The sequence below is a fragment of the Quercus suber genome, unplaced genomic scaffold (genome assembly GCF_002906115.3).
Source record: "Quercus suber isolate HL8 unplaced genomic scaffold, Cork oak 2.0 scaffold_612, whole genome shotgun sequence".
Classification (NCBI taxonomy): Eukaryota; Viridiplantae; Streptophyta; class Magnoliopsida; order Fagales; family Fagaceae; genus Quercus; species Quercus suber.
This window is the reverse complement of record NW_027070055.1, coordinates 143,220-154,706: the sequence shown is the minus strand read 5'-3', so window position 1 is coordinate 154,706 and position 11,487 is coordinate 143,220. Positions and strand designations below refer to the sequence as shown.

Below are 11,487 nucleotides of genomic sequence, written 5' to 3'. Positions count from 1 at the left end.
TATTGTGAGTATCTGTTCTGAAATGTTCTGCCACTCATGATATTTGGTGTTCCGAGTTGTGGTTAGTCTAGTTAATGTGTTGTTATTGTGCTTTTGTGAAAAATCTGGTCTTTTCTTTCCTGACAATAAGCAATCTGATGTTTGCTTCCTGTGCTATTGCATTTTGGTTCTTTTCTGTATGTCAACATTGTTGCAGATATCTCGTTGTTCATCCAGAGGCAAAGGCATTGTCACTGATGATCCGCCAACCCCGGTTGCTAAACGGACTCGTTTATCGTATAAGTCATCCGAAGAATCTACATTTCAAAGGTTCAGGACTCCTACTGACTCAAAGACCTACACCGATATCTTCAAAGAGTCCACTCCCATTGTGGAAAGAGTGGTCAAGTTTGATACTCTAGAGGCAACATTTATCCCTAAGATATTTGAAGGAAGAGATTGGTCTGACTTATTTGGCAAGTTTGAGGATCCAACTGAAGATTTGGTCAAGGAATTCTTTTCAAATGCCAGATACACAGGAGTCGAGTTAAAATGCTGGGTTCGAGGAACAGAATTTTCCATAAATGCAGACTCCATTGCTAAGATTCTTCACATCACCAGACCAAAAGATGTGGATCGAACTCCATACGATGATCGGGAACTTCATGCACAAGACATCCTTCATGTTCTGGGAACTGAACATGAAGTGGGAAGCACAGGATCATCTATAAGCACTGCCTTATTTTCACCAGAATTGACAACCTTGAAGCTGATCATGTTCTCCAATCTCTATCCACTGTCAAACACTACCTTCATCAATCTTGGAAGGGCTAAATTTCTGTGTGATCTTATTTCTGGTGCCCCAATTGACATCTGTGCTCATATATTCCATATCATCGGGAAAACATCGGCCCGTTCAGCAACACGAACAATTCTTCCCTTCTGCAGTCTAGTCATGAAGATTGTTCTTAGTAAAGGTATTAGTCCTTCATCAAATGAGAGAGTATTGACTCGTTCCCGACCAATATCCCACTACTCTCTCCAAGCAAGCCAGAGTCACTCTTCCAAGAAACCTAAGACTGAGCCATCCACACAGGCATCCCCATCTGCCCCTACTACAGTTACTCCTGCACAATCAACCGGCACTCCGTCTATTCCACCTGGTTTCCAAATGCCAAAACAAAGTTATTTCACTGAAACCGTGCTACATCGGATTTCGGACTTAGAACGACTTCTCAACTCCTTTCATAATCAAACTCAAATGCGTCTCGGAACCATTGAGTTACAGTTAGATAACATACAACAGAAGCTGGAAGACAGCCTTTAGCTATTCGTGCCAAAAAGGGGGAGATAATTGAAGCATAGCAAGGGGAAATGAAGCTTAAGACTAAAAAGAAGGGTGCATACTGAAAGGGGGAGTTTGTACATTGTGCATTTTGGAATTGAAAGGGGGAGTTTAAATATTTTTGTTGAAAAAGTCTTTTTGCTTTATACACTGGTTTAAGTCTGTTTTAAAACTCTCAATATGTGAATTATTGGTAGTAGTTGTTTATTTCAGCACTTATATAGTATGATGTTATTCAGCTTTTAGCATTGTTTGTTTGTCTTTTGTACCCATTGTTGCTTTTGTAAGCTTTGAGGGTTGTTTCTAGCACTTTTGCATGATTGTAGGCTTGTATGGTTTGTGCCATGTATTTGCAAAAACTTTGCTTATGCAGCCTTTGTGCTTTGTGTTTTGGTACTTGTTAATGCTTTGCATTACCCTAAGTACAACACTCTTGTGCCCTTGTAGGATTGTTCCTAGATGCATATATGTTTGTATGCATTGGTTGAGTGTTGGACTTGCAAATGATTCTCTTCAATTGAGTTTATCATTTTTGCATGTCCGGATGTTCATTCCTTGTGTGAATGAACATAGTAATCACTTTTGCTTAAGTGACTACTGGTGTTGATCTTGCCATGAATTATTGCTTTTATGCCTATGTTCATTTTTGCTTGATCATGCTTATTTTGCTCCATATGCATATTAAGTTTTCTGCGTACAATGATATTGCTATGTTATTGTGTTTCAGGAGTTACTTATTCATATGTTCAAGAGCTTTTCAGAATCTAGAGTTAGGTGTGAGTGAGTTTTCCAACTGTTCCCAACTCACGTTTAAGTCTAGAGTCTGTTGTAGGGTTTTGTCACGGAATAGCCAAAGGGGGAGATTGTAAGGTTGAATTTAATCAACCATCTAATTGGCTTTATTCCGTGACCAATTTGCTTGTAATTTAGCACTTAGTAACCCTGTATTTAGGTGGGAAAATTGTAAGGGTAGTGTGTGAGAAGATGTGAAGAAAAGCTCAAGAGTGTGCAAGAAAAACAGAGTCTCGCGACTAGGACTCGCGGGTGGTTCGCGACTGGCAAGCCGCGAAAGGCAGTCACGTGAGAGGCACACTGGGAAGCTGAAGGGTCGCGCCAGCTGTCACGCTACAGGACAAAAGTTCCAGTCTGGCCAGGCCGTTACGTCGCGACTTGATTTCGCGACTTGGCCAAGCCGCGAGATCAAGTCGCCAACTTGCCCTGTTTGGCAAAAACTGACGTTTTGCATTCCCTTCTCACCCTACTATATATACACCCTTATACCCATCATATTGTGAGAGCTTCCAGAGAGAATTTTGTGAGAGAAAACCCTAGAGAAATACAAGATTGATTCATCCCCAATCTTCATCTAAAGAGACTCTACAAATTCCTCTACTCTCTTCCTCTCCATTGTCATACCTTTAAAAGGTCATTTACCAAACCCTTGTCTCACCACACCCACGTCTGTGAGAAGGTCCATTTGGTGCTTTGGGAAGCAGTTTGGAAAGGAACCAATATACATTGGTTGATGCTATGGTCAAGTAGCGGAATCTGGGAAGCTAAAGAAGAAATAGGTTCGGCGTAACCTCGTTGGAGCGAGAAGCTTGGAGGGCTTAGGTACTTGGGTAGATTAGGCTTGGAGGGTCTTCTGCTGTTCATGTATCCCAACTACATTCTTTAGTGGATTATTTGACCGCTTGGAGGGCGATGAAGAGGTTTTACGCCGAGGACTTCGGTTTCCTCTTCGATAACACATCGTGTGTTGTCCGTGTGTTTATATCTTCTTTCTCTTTACCTTTGCCTTATATTTACTGCTGTGGATGTGTTTATATTTGGCTTAGATTGTTCTATCAATTCTGTTATAAGCTTGTTATCATATTCCGCACATTAATTATTTGATATAAAGTTTGAATTGGTATTTTTGTAATTTGGGGTCTAAACATTCAAAGGTGTTTTATACCCTTTTTGAACTTACAAAATCTTTTGCGGATTCTCACCTTCAAACCATGCTTCATGTGAAGTATAACCGAGATGCTGGGTGATACAAGATGACCTTCAACCACTTGAACACTGTAATTCCAAAGGATGGCACTTGCGATTATTTTCATTTGAATGAAGGTTATATCCTTACCTAGACAAGTCCTTGGCCCTGCATTAAATGTTATGAACTTGAAAGATGGTACATGCACTATTCCTTCACGCTCTGAAATCCATCTCTCTGGCTTGAAGTCCAAGCAATCTTGACCCCATATGCTCTCCATTCTTCCCATTGAGTATAAAGAGTATATCATTGTTGTATTTGGCCTGATAGAGTGACCACTAGGAAGAATATCAAATTGAACTGAACATTTGTGCTCGAAAGGTTCGGGTGGACAAAGGCGTAAGGATTCACATATCGCTCCATGGAGATAAACTAGCTTACTTAGCTCATCTATGTTAAAATCTTTCAACTTTCCTTTGTCCAACAAATGCTCCTTGATCTCTCCTGGAATTTTAGCTTCCACATATGGGTGTGTTGCAACAATCCAAAAAAGCCAAGTGAGGCCTGCACTTACAGAATCTCTCCCAGCTGCCATGAGATTAAATGCAGTGTCCCTTAGAAACTTGTCAGATTTTTTAATACCTCCAATTTCTTCTACTTGTTCCCCAATAGCCGTCAACAAGTCGAACTTTTCTTCCTCAGTCTTTGGGGCTCTACTTTGGCTTAGTTCTTCTTGCCTGGATGAGATGCATTTGTATATAAATTGATCTAAAATTTTCCCAGCAATGCTGAACTTCTTCTCACTTCCGATTTGTAGCCATCTTTGTAGCTTCCAATAGCTTTCTGGCACAATGTGCCGGTAGAACACACTTTCCTCTAAATATTGATCAAACGCTTTTGCATGGGAAACATGTGGGAATTCAATGGAGAGGCATTTTGGATCAAAACCCAAAGCCACTAAGCAAACACTATCGAAGGTTAAGCGGTGAAAAATGTCTTGTAAATCCGCCTCAATTCCGAAACTTGAGACATGATCAAGGACTGGAATGAGGCTGTTGTCCACAATTCCCTTGACAGCTTGCTGAAAGAACAGCTCAAGCTTTCTGTACTTTATCAATGACTGAAGTAGCTTCCTCTGATATCTCTACGAGTCTGACTCAGAATTGAAAATCCCATCTCCCAGAACATCAAAATTTTCATGGAACTTCTGCCCTTTTATGTAATTGGAGAAGTTTTTGCTCAACATGTGATGGATGTTCATGGGATCACTCGTGACCATGAAGTTCATGTTAGTGAACCAAGGGCCCTTAAACTCAAAAGTGCCCCCATTTTGTTTTAGGACCCAAGTGGCATACTCGTGCAGATTGTATGCATTTTGAAGTAGTCCCGGGAGCATTCCTACAACAGGCCAATTTGTGATGGCGCTTCGGGTTTTGCTCCATCTCCATTGACAAAGAAAAAGGAAGCATAGAAATATTGCTACAAGTATCTCTGGGTACAAAAGTAGTATGGCCATTGGAGTTAATAGAAGCTTTGTGGTTTCATAATAAGTCGCAGAGGTGGATGGGTTTTATAATAGGCATACCAAGAGCATTTATATCAGAAAATCGTCCTGATCAATACGTCATTCAAGTCAAAGAAGTGTAAATTTGCAAAGTTATTACTTAGCTGCTTAACACTAATATTATTCATTTTACATTTAGTTTTTTTATTATTTTTTTTATGTATCCTAAGGATGTAAAAAAAGAGTGGGTGATGGTAGTTGTGTGTGAAAAAAAAGAAACTATTAAAAAAATTAAGAAAATTTGATATTTTAATGAAATGTAGTATAAAATAAATAACCTAATGTAAGGTGTTTTAAAAAGTAAACATGTAAAATAAAAATTAAAAATTAAAAATTAAAAAAAAAAAGTATGTTTTTATTGTAAAGTAAACAAATTTTTTGCACAAATTAATATAAATGCTCTTAAACGGGATATATTTATTTACCGCCGAGCATAGGAGGGTTAGGCTTGTGGTTTGGTTCCAAAGCACACCTATTTCATAAGTAGAGCTTTGTACTATTTGAATTTTAAAGTACGTACTAATATTAATTTAAGTTTAAATTTAAATTTTGAAATACGTACTAACATTAATTTAAGTTTGAAAACAATCTAGTGTTACAGAATTGAAATCCACCACCATGTTTAGAGCATTCCCATTAAGCGTTGCAAAATTATGTCATTTTAACACATAAAAATCCTACTTTATTATTTTATTATATCATTTTACATCATTTATCACATGTTCTATTCTTTTATTCTAAACATTAAAATAATATATCAAACACATTAAATAATATATTAACTCAAAACTGCCAGAAACTAACTACCAACGGCAACGGCAACGGCAAATCACCACCAACGGCAAATCAACCGCCACAAACTACAATCACAATCACTAGATCTCCAACCAATTCCAAATCCAAAAACCTCAACAAAAGAGGGGAAAAAAAAAACTAAAAATCTTCAACAAACACCGCCGCCCACTATAGCCACAAACATTACCGGCCCAAAACTCAACCAACCACCACCACAACCACAACACCACCACCTACCCAAAATCCCAACCCAACCGATCAATCAATGACCCAAAACCCACACATCGAAACCCATCCCAAATCTCACACCCATGACCCAATTAAGAGATCTGAAGGTCGGCAATGAGGGCTGTGGAGGTCGACGGCGAGGGCTGTGGAGGTTGGCGGTGAGGTGAGGCGGCGAGAGATCTTGAGTAGGGAGGACTGAGAGGGAAGAGATAGAGAGTGACGGAGAGAGAAGAGAAAAGAATAAAGTGATGAGAGAGGAGAGAGAAAAGAGAATAAAAAAAATATTAAACACTTATACCATTCCTGTCCATACGCTCTCATATTTGAGAGCGTACTATTCACTCATGCCAAATATTTTGGCATTTACAACATCTGATGAGAGTGGTTTTTTTATGTTTGGTGTGTCAACATCTGATGGTAATGCTCTTAGAAGTAAAGCAAAGAAGGCAAAAAAATAAAAATAAAAAAGGAGGAAATTATTACGTTGCTAGTGTCAAAAGTTGATAGGTTAGTCCATAGTTGTTAAAACATAAATCGTATCATGAATCGATTTTTTTTTTTTTTTATATCATAAGAAACACAAAAATTTAATATAAAAAAAATTGAGGTAACCCTTGCAATGCATGAGAAAGTTTAACATAATATGATTTTTTTTTCACTCTCTTTTTTTATCTAAATATAAATTTGATAGTTATGGTAGTTATTAATAGACATTATTATGATTGGGAATTTATTATAATTATTTTTGTATACGAAAATATATATTTCATTATTTAAAGAAAATACTATATTCTAATGGAAAGTTTATATATATATATATATATATAAAGTTATGTGTGAAATTGTGAGTTCTCAAAAGCTTATATGGCACAACAACAACAACAACAATAATAATAATATTATTATTATTATTATTATTATTTCTTTTTTTGATATCTAATAATTGAGAAAGAGTAATTTAAATCGTAGATTTTTTTTTTATTGAAAATACCAAAAGGATATGACATAATATTATGAGGTCACTTAAAAGTTTAATGTTATTTGTTATATATATATATATATATATTTATTTATATTTATATATGTGGGTACCATAAGAGTGCTTCACAGCATCCTAGGCCTGCTAGGCGTGCTTGGCATTTACCTCAGACGGTGTCCTAGGAGTCCCACATCGAAGGAAAACCCCCCACTTGCTGCCTTATAAGTTTTGAAGCGAAGGAAGTAGTGTACCATTAGTTTATAGTTATTCGTGCCAAGCATGCCGAGGTGAATGCAAGGCCATTTGAGGACGGTCTAGGTGATTGCCAAGCACGCCTAGATGAATGCCAAGCACGCCTAACAGGCCTAGGACGTTATGAAGCACTCCTATGGTACCCACAATATATATTATTTCTTTTTTGGATATCTAATAGTTGAGAAAGAGTAATTTAAACCCTAAAAAAAAAATTATTAAAAATACTAAAAAAATATGGCACAATATTATGAGTTCACTTAAAAGTTTAATGTCATTTGTTATATATATATATATATATATATAGAGAGAGAGAGAGAGAGAGAGAGAGAGAGAGAGAGAGAGAGAGAGGAGAGAGAGAAGTGAATCGTTGCTTTTTCCTGAAACCAGTTCGTTAATGGCTTGTTTGGAAGTTTAGAGAGGGAGGAGAGTAGAAGGGAGTAGAGGGAAGGGGAGTAGTGGGGAGAAGAGTAGAGAAGAATGATTCACCTCCACCTTATTTGGATATTTTTAAAATTAGTAAGGGGGAAGGGATTAATTAGCCCTTCCCCTTGTGTAATTTTGTTAATATAATAAGGGTAAATTATGTAATTTATTTGGTCAATAGTTTATGTACTTTACTCCCCCTCCAAATCTCTCCAATTTGGGGAATTAAAATTGAGGGGCTAGAGGGAGTCCAAACCCCTCCAAACTTCTCCAAACCCCTCTCCCTCATCCTTTAAAAACTTCCAAATAAGGTAATTGCATTACTTTCCCTCCCTCTACTCTACTCTCCCTCCTTTTTTAAACATCCAAACATACCATAAGTTGTCATTGTAATTTATTTCTGTTATTTTTGTTTATACTTGTGAAGCTGTTCCAAACATGTAATAACACTGAACTCGGTGGCACAATTGCACGCTCAGACCCTCAAAGCTTGCCTTTTTCACACGACAGTTTTTTTGCCACCAAACTCATCTCTCGTTTTGGTAAATATACTTCTCTTCAGCATGCGCGCAAACTGTTCGACGAAACGCCTCACAGAACTTGTTTTCTCTGGAACGCTATACTTGGGAGCTATTTGAAAGAGAAACAATGGGAAGAGACTTTCGCATTGTATCTTGTGGAATTTCCACTGAGGCAAACCTGATCATTCTACAACACCCATTGCTCTTAAGGCTTGCACCAGTTTGCCGGCGCTAGAGTATGGCAAGGTGATTCATGGGTTTGTGAATAATTAACATAGGATTGGAATGAACATGTATGTGGGTTCTGTGTTGATTGAGTTTTATTCGAAGTGTGGACAAATGGGTGAAGCTTTAAGAGTGTTTAAGGAATTTTCTGGACCGGATGTGTCATTATGTGGACTTTAATGGCTGGGCATGAGCAGAATGGTTTTCCTGAAGAAGCCATTGCATTTTTCTCTCCAATGGAGATGGCGGAGCGCTTTAATCCTGTTAGAATGGCTTGAATTGTCAAATAAAATGGCTTGAATTGTCAACATTGGTGGCTTGACAATTAAATATCAAACCATTTGGAAGTTGCAAGAAATTGCATGATTTTTGTAGATGAAGAAATGCAAAGAAGTTTCAAGAAATATTGCATGGATGCATAGCCAGAATTATTGACTTCTTTGATAGAAGTCTTGCATGTTCTACAAACTTCATCTATTGGCCGAAATTTATGACTTCTTGCATGCATGAATCATCAAGAAACGGCAAGGAAGAATGCAACTTGAACAAGTATTCATGCATTCTTTTGGTCTAGCCGAAATATATGATTCAATTGGCAATAAATGCTTAGCCACTATTGTTGAATTCCTTAGACAAATATTGGTGTTTTACATTGGTGAATTTCGGCTAAAGGTTTGGCTATAAATACAATATGTGTGGAGCAAATGAAAAGCATGCAAGTGTGAGCTAGGGAGATAGCAAATAACTTCTTCTGTGTGTGTGCACCAGAGCTAGGAAGTTGGGTCTTGCAATTTTGCCTAAATACAAAAGGGTGTTCTCTATTTGTTTGTGAGAGAACCAAGGGTGTATTTGGGGTTTGGGTTTATGTGAGAGTGCTTACAAGTCATTGTTGTAATCTCCAAACTATAGTGGAAATTTATTCCGTCGCCTCCCGTGGACGTAGGCATATTGCCGAACCACGTAAATTCCTTGTGTCATATTATCTTCTCTCTCTCTTCTTTAACCTTGTGCAAACATATTTATTTCACCCAATACGAACAACAAATCCTGATCTGGTGATGCTTGTCGGTGTTGTTTCTGCTTGTGCACAATTGCTTAATTGTAAGCTTGGAAGCTGTGTACATGGTTTTGTGATTAGAAGGGGGTTTGATATTGACTTATCTTTGGTGAACTCATTGTTGAATCTATATGCAAAGACAGGACCTGTCAAAATTGCAGCTAAATTGTATAGGAGGATGCCAGAAAAAGATGTTATATCATGAAGCTCAATGGTTGCTTGTTATACTCATAATGAGGCTGCTGTTGAGGCCTTAGATTGATTCAATGAGATGATTGATGGGGGAGTTGAGCCAAATTCAGCTACTGTGGTTAGTGCATTACAAGTGTGTGCAGTTGCTTGTAGTCTAGAAGAGTGTAAGATGATCCATGTATTTGCTGTTTGGAAAGGTTTCAAGTTAGATGTCTCAGTTGCCACTGCTTTAATTGATATGCATATGAAGTGCTTCTTGCCTGACAAAGCAATTGATCTCTTTGAAAGAATGCCCAGCTAAGATGTCGTTTCGTGGGCTGCTTTGTTACGTGGGAATACTCAAAATGGGATGGCACATAAGCCAATGGAAGTCTTTCATAACATGCTATCAAATGAAATGCAACCTGATGCTGTTGCTATGGTGAAGATTCTTGCAGCTTGTTCAGAATCAGGGATTCTTCAACAAGATGTTTGCCTTCATGGATATATAATTATAAGCGGCTTCAACAACAACATTTTTGTTGGTGCTCCACTCATAGAGTTGTATTCAAAATGTTGTAGCATAGATAATGCTACAAAAGTATTTGAAGGGATCATACACAAAGATGTTATTTGGAGTGCAATGATTGCAGGATATGGAATTCATGGGCAAGGGGAATTTTCTTTTTTAATATTTGATCAGATGGTTAAGATTGCAATAGTTATACCAAATAATGTAACATTTCCCTCAATCCTTTCTGCTTGTAGCCATGTAGGTTTGGTTGAAGAAGGGATAAAGATATTTAATATGATGTCACATGAATACCAAGGCCTGAGTCGGAACATTATGGGATTTGGCAGGACAGGATAGCTTGATAAGGCCATTGACATTATTAACCAAATGTCAAATCCAGCTGAACCCGATGTTTGGGGAGCTCTACTAGGTGCTTGTAGAATCCATAATAATATGGAGATGGGAGAGATTGCTGCAAAGAATCTTTTTCCAGTTAGATCCCAATCACGTGGGGTATTATGTACTGCTATCACATATTTATGCCGTGGAGAAGAAATGGGACAATGTGGCTAAACTTAGGCCTCAAATAAATGAGAAGGGGTTGAAGAAGAGTTTTGGCTCAGTGTAGAGATAAGGAATGCGGTCAATAGTTTTATAGCTAATGACAGTTTCTACCCAGCCTCTGAGCAGATTTATGGTTTTCTAAGAAATTTGGAGTTGTAAATTAAAGGGGAAGGCTACGTTCCTATTATAGAATTTCTGTTACATGAAATGAAGGAAGGTTTATAGTGTCGATGAATCAATGTATGACATCTTAATTTTACTCAGGGAGCTGAATCCATCTAGTGTTTAAGGACTTAAGTTAATAATCAGATATATGGCTATTTGTCAGATTAGCTTGAAAATATCTCACACTGGTAGGAAATATACGAATTGAGCTTCATTACTTTCAAAATTATCTGATTCTTGGATTTGGATGCTAAGGAGCTGGGTATGTTCCTAGGTATCTGTTGGATGGTTCTCAGCATTCAAAGTCAGAACCATGGAAGGACTTTTATCTCCCTTGACAATTGGCTCTTACTGGATATCTCCTAATCTTACTGCAATGGACAGTGGAATAGACTTGGACATCATGCCCAGGTGGTTGCAAATGAAATTATTTTTTAGTTGCTCTATTAGCTCTGGTTCTAGCATCTAACAAAATCTTCATATTTGTGCCATTCCATGGACCTTGGAAACCTGTAATCTTGGAATGGCCAAGTTCATCTTTGCAAAGTCTGTTTTAATTGCTTTGCCTACATGAACCTGTGGCAGCCTCCAGATCATTTGAGCACTCATTGCTGTAAGTTTAGCTGAATCTAAGGTTTTAGCTCTTTTCTACTATTTTATTTTTTCTAGTTAAAGATTTGATTAGTTTATTGTCTGTCCTTCAGATGAGATCAATATCAAAGTT

The 11,487-nt window shown here is 37.7% G+C and overlaps 3 pseudogenes; 2 read left to right on the top strand and 1 right to left on the bottom strand.

Moving 5' to 3' along the window:
- Positions 1–3,264: 3,264 nt before the first annotated feature.
- Positions 3,265–4,818, bottom strand: LOC112027569 (alkane hydroxylase MAH1-like; annotated as a pseudogene).
- Positions 4,819–6,003: 1,185 nt separating this feature from the next.
- On the top strand, positions 6,004–9,019 carry LOC136061297 (putative pentatricopeptide repeat-containing protein At3g01580; annotated as a pseudogene).
- Positions 8,848–10,757, top strand: LOC136064031 (putative pentatricopeptide repeat-containing protein At3g01580; annotated as a pseudogene).
- The last annotated feature ends 730 nt before the right edge of the window (positions 10,758–11,487 follow it).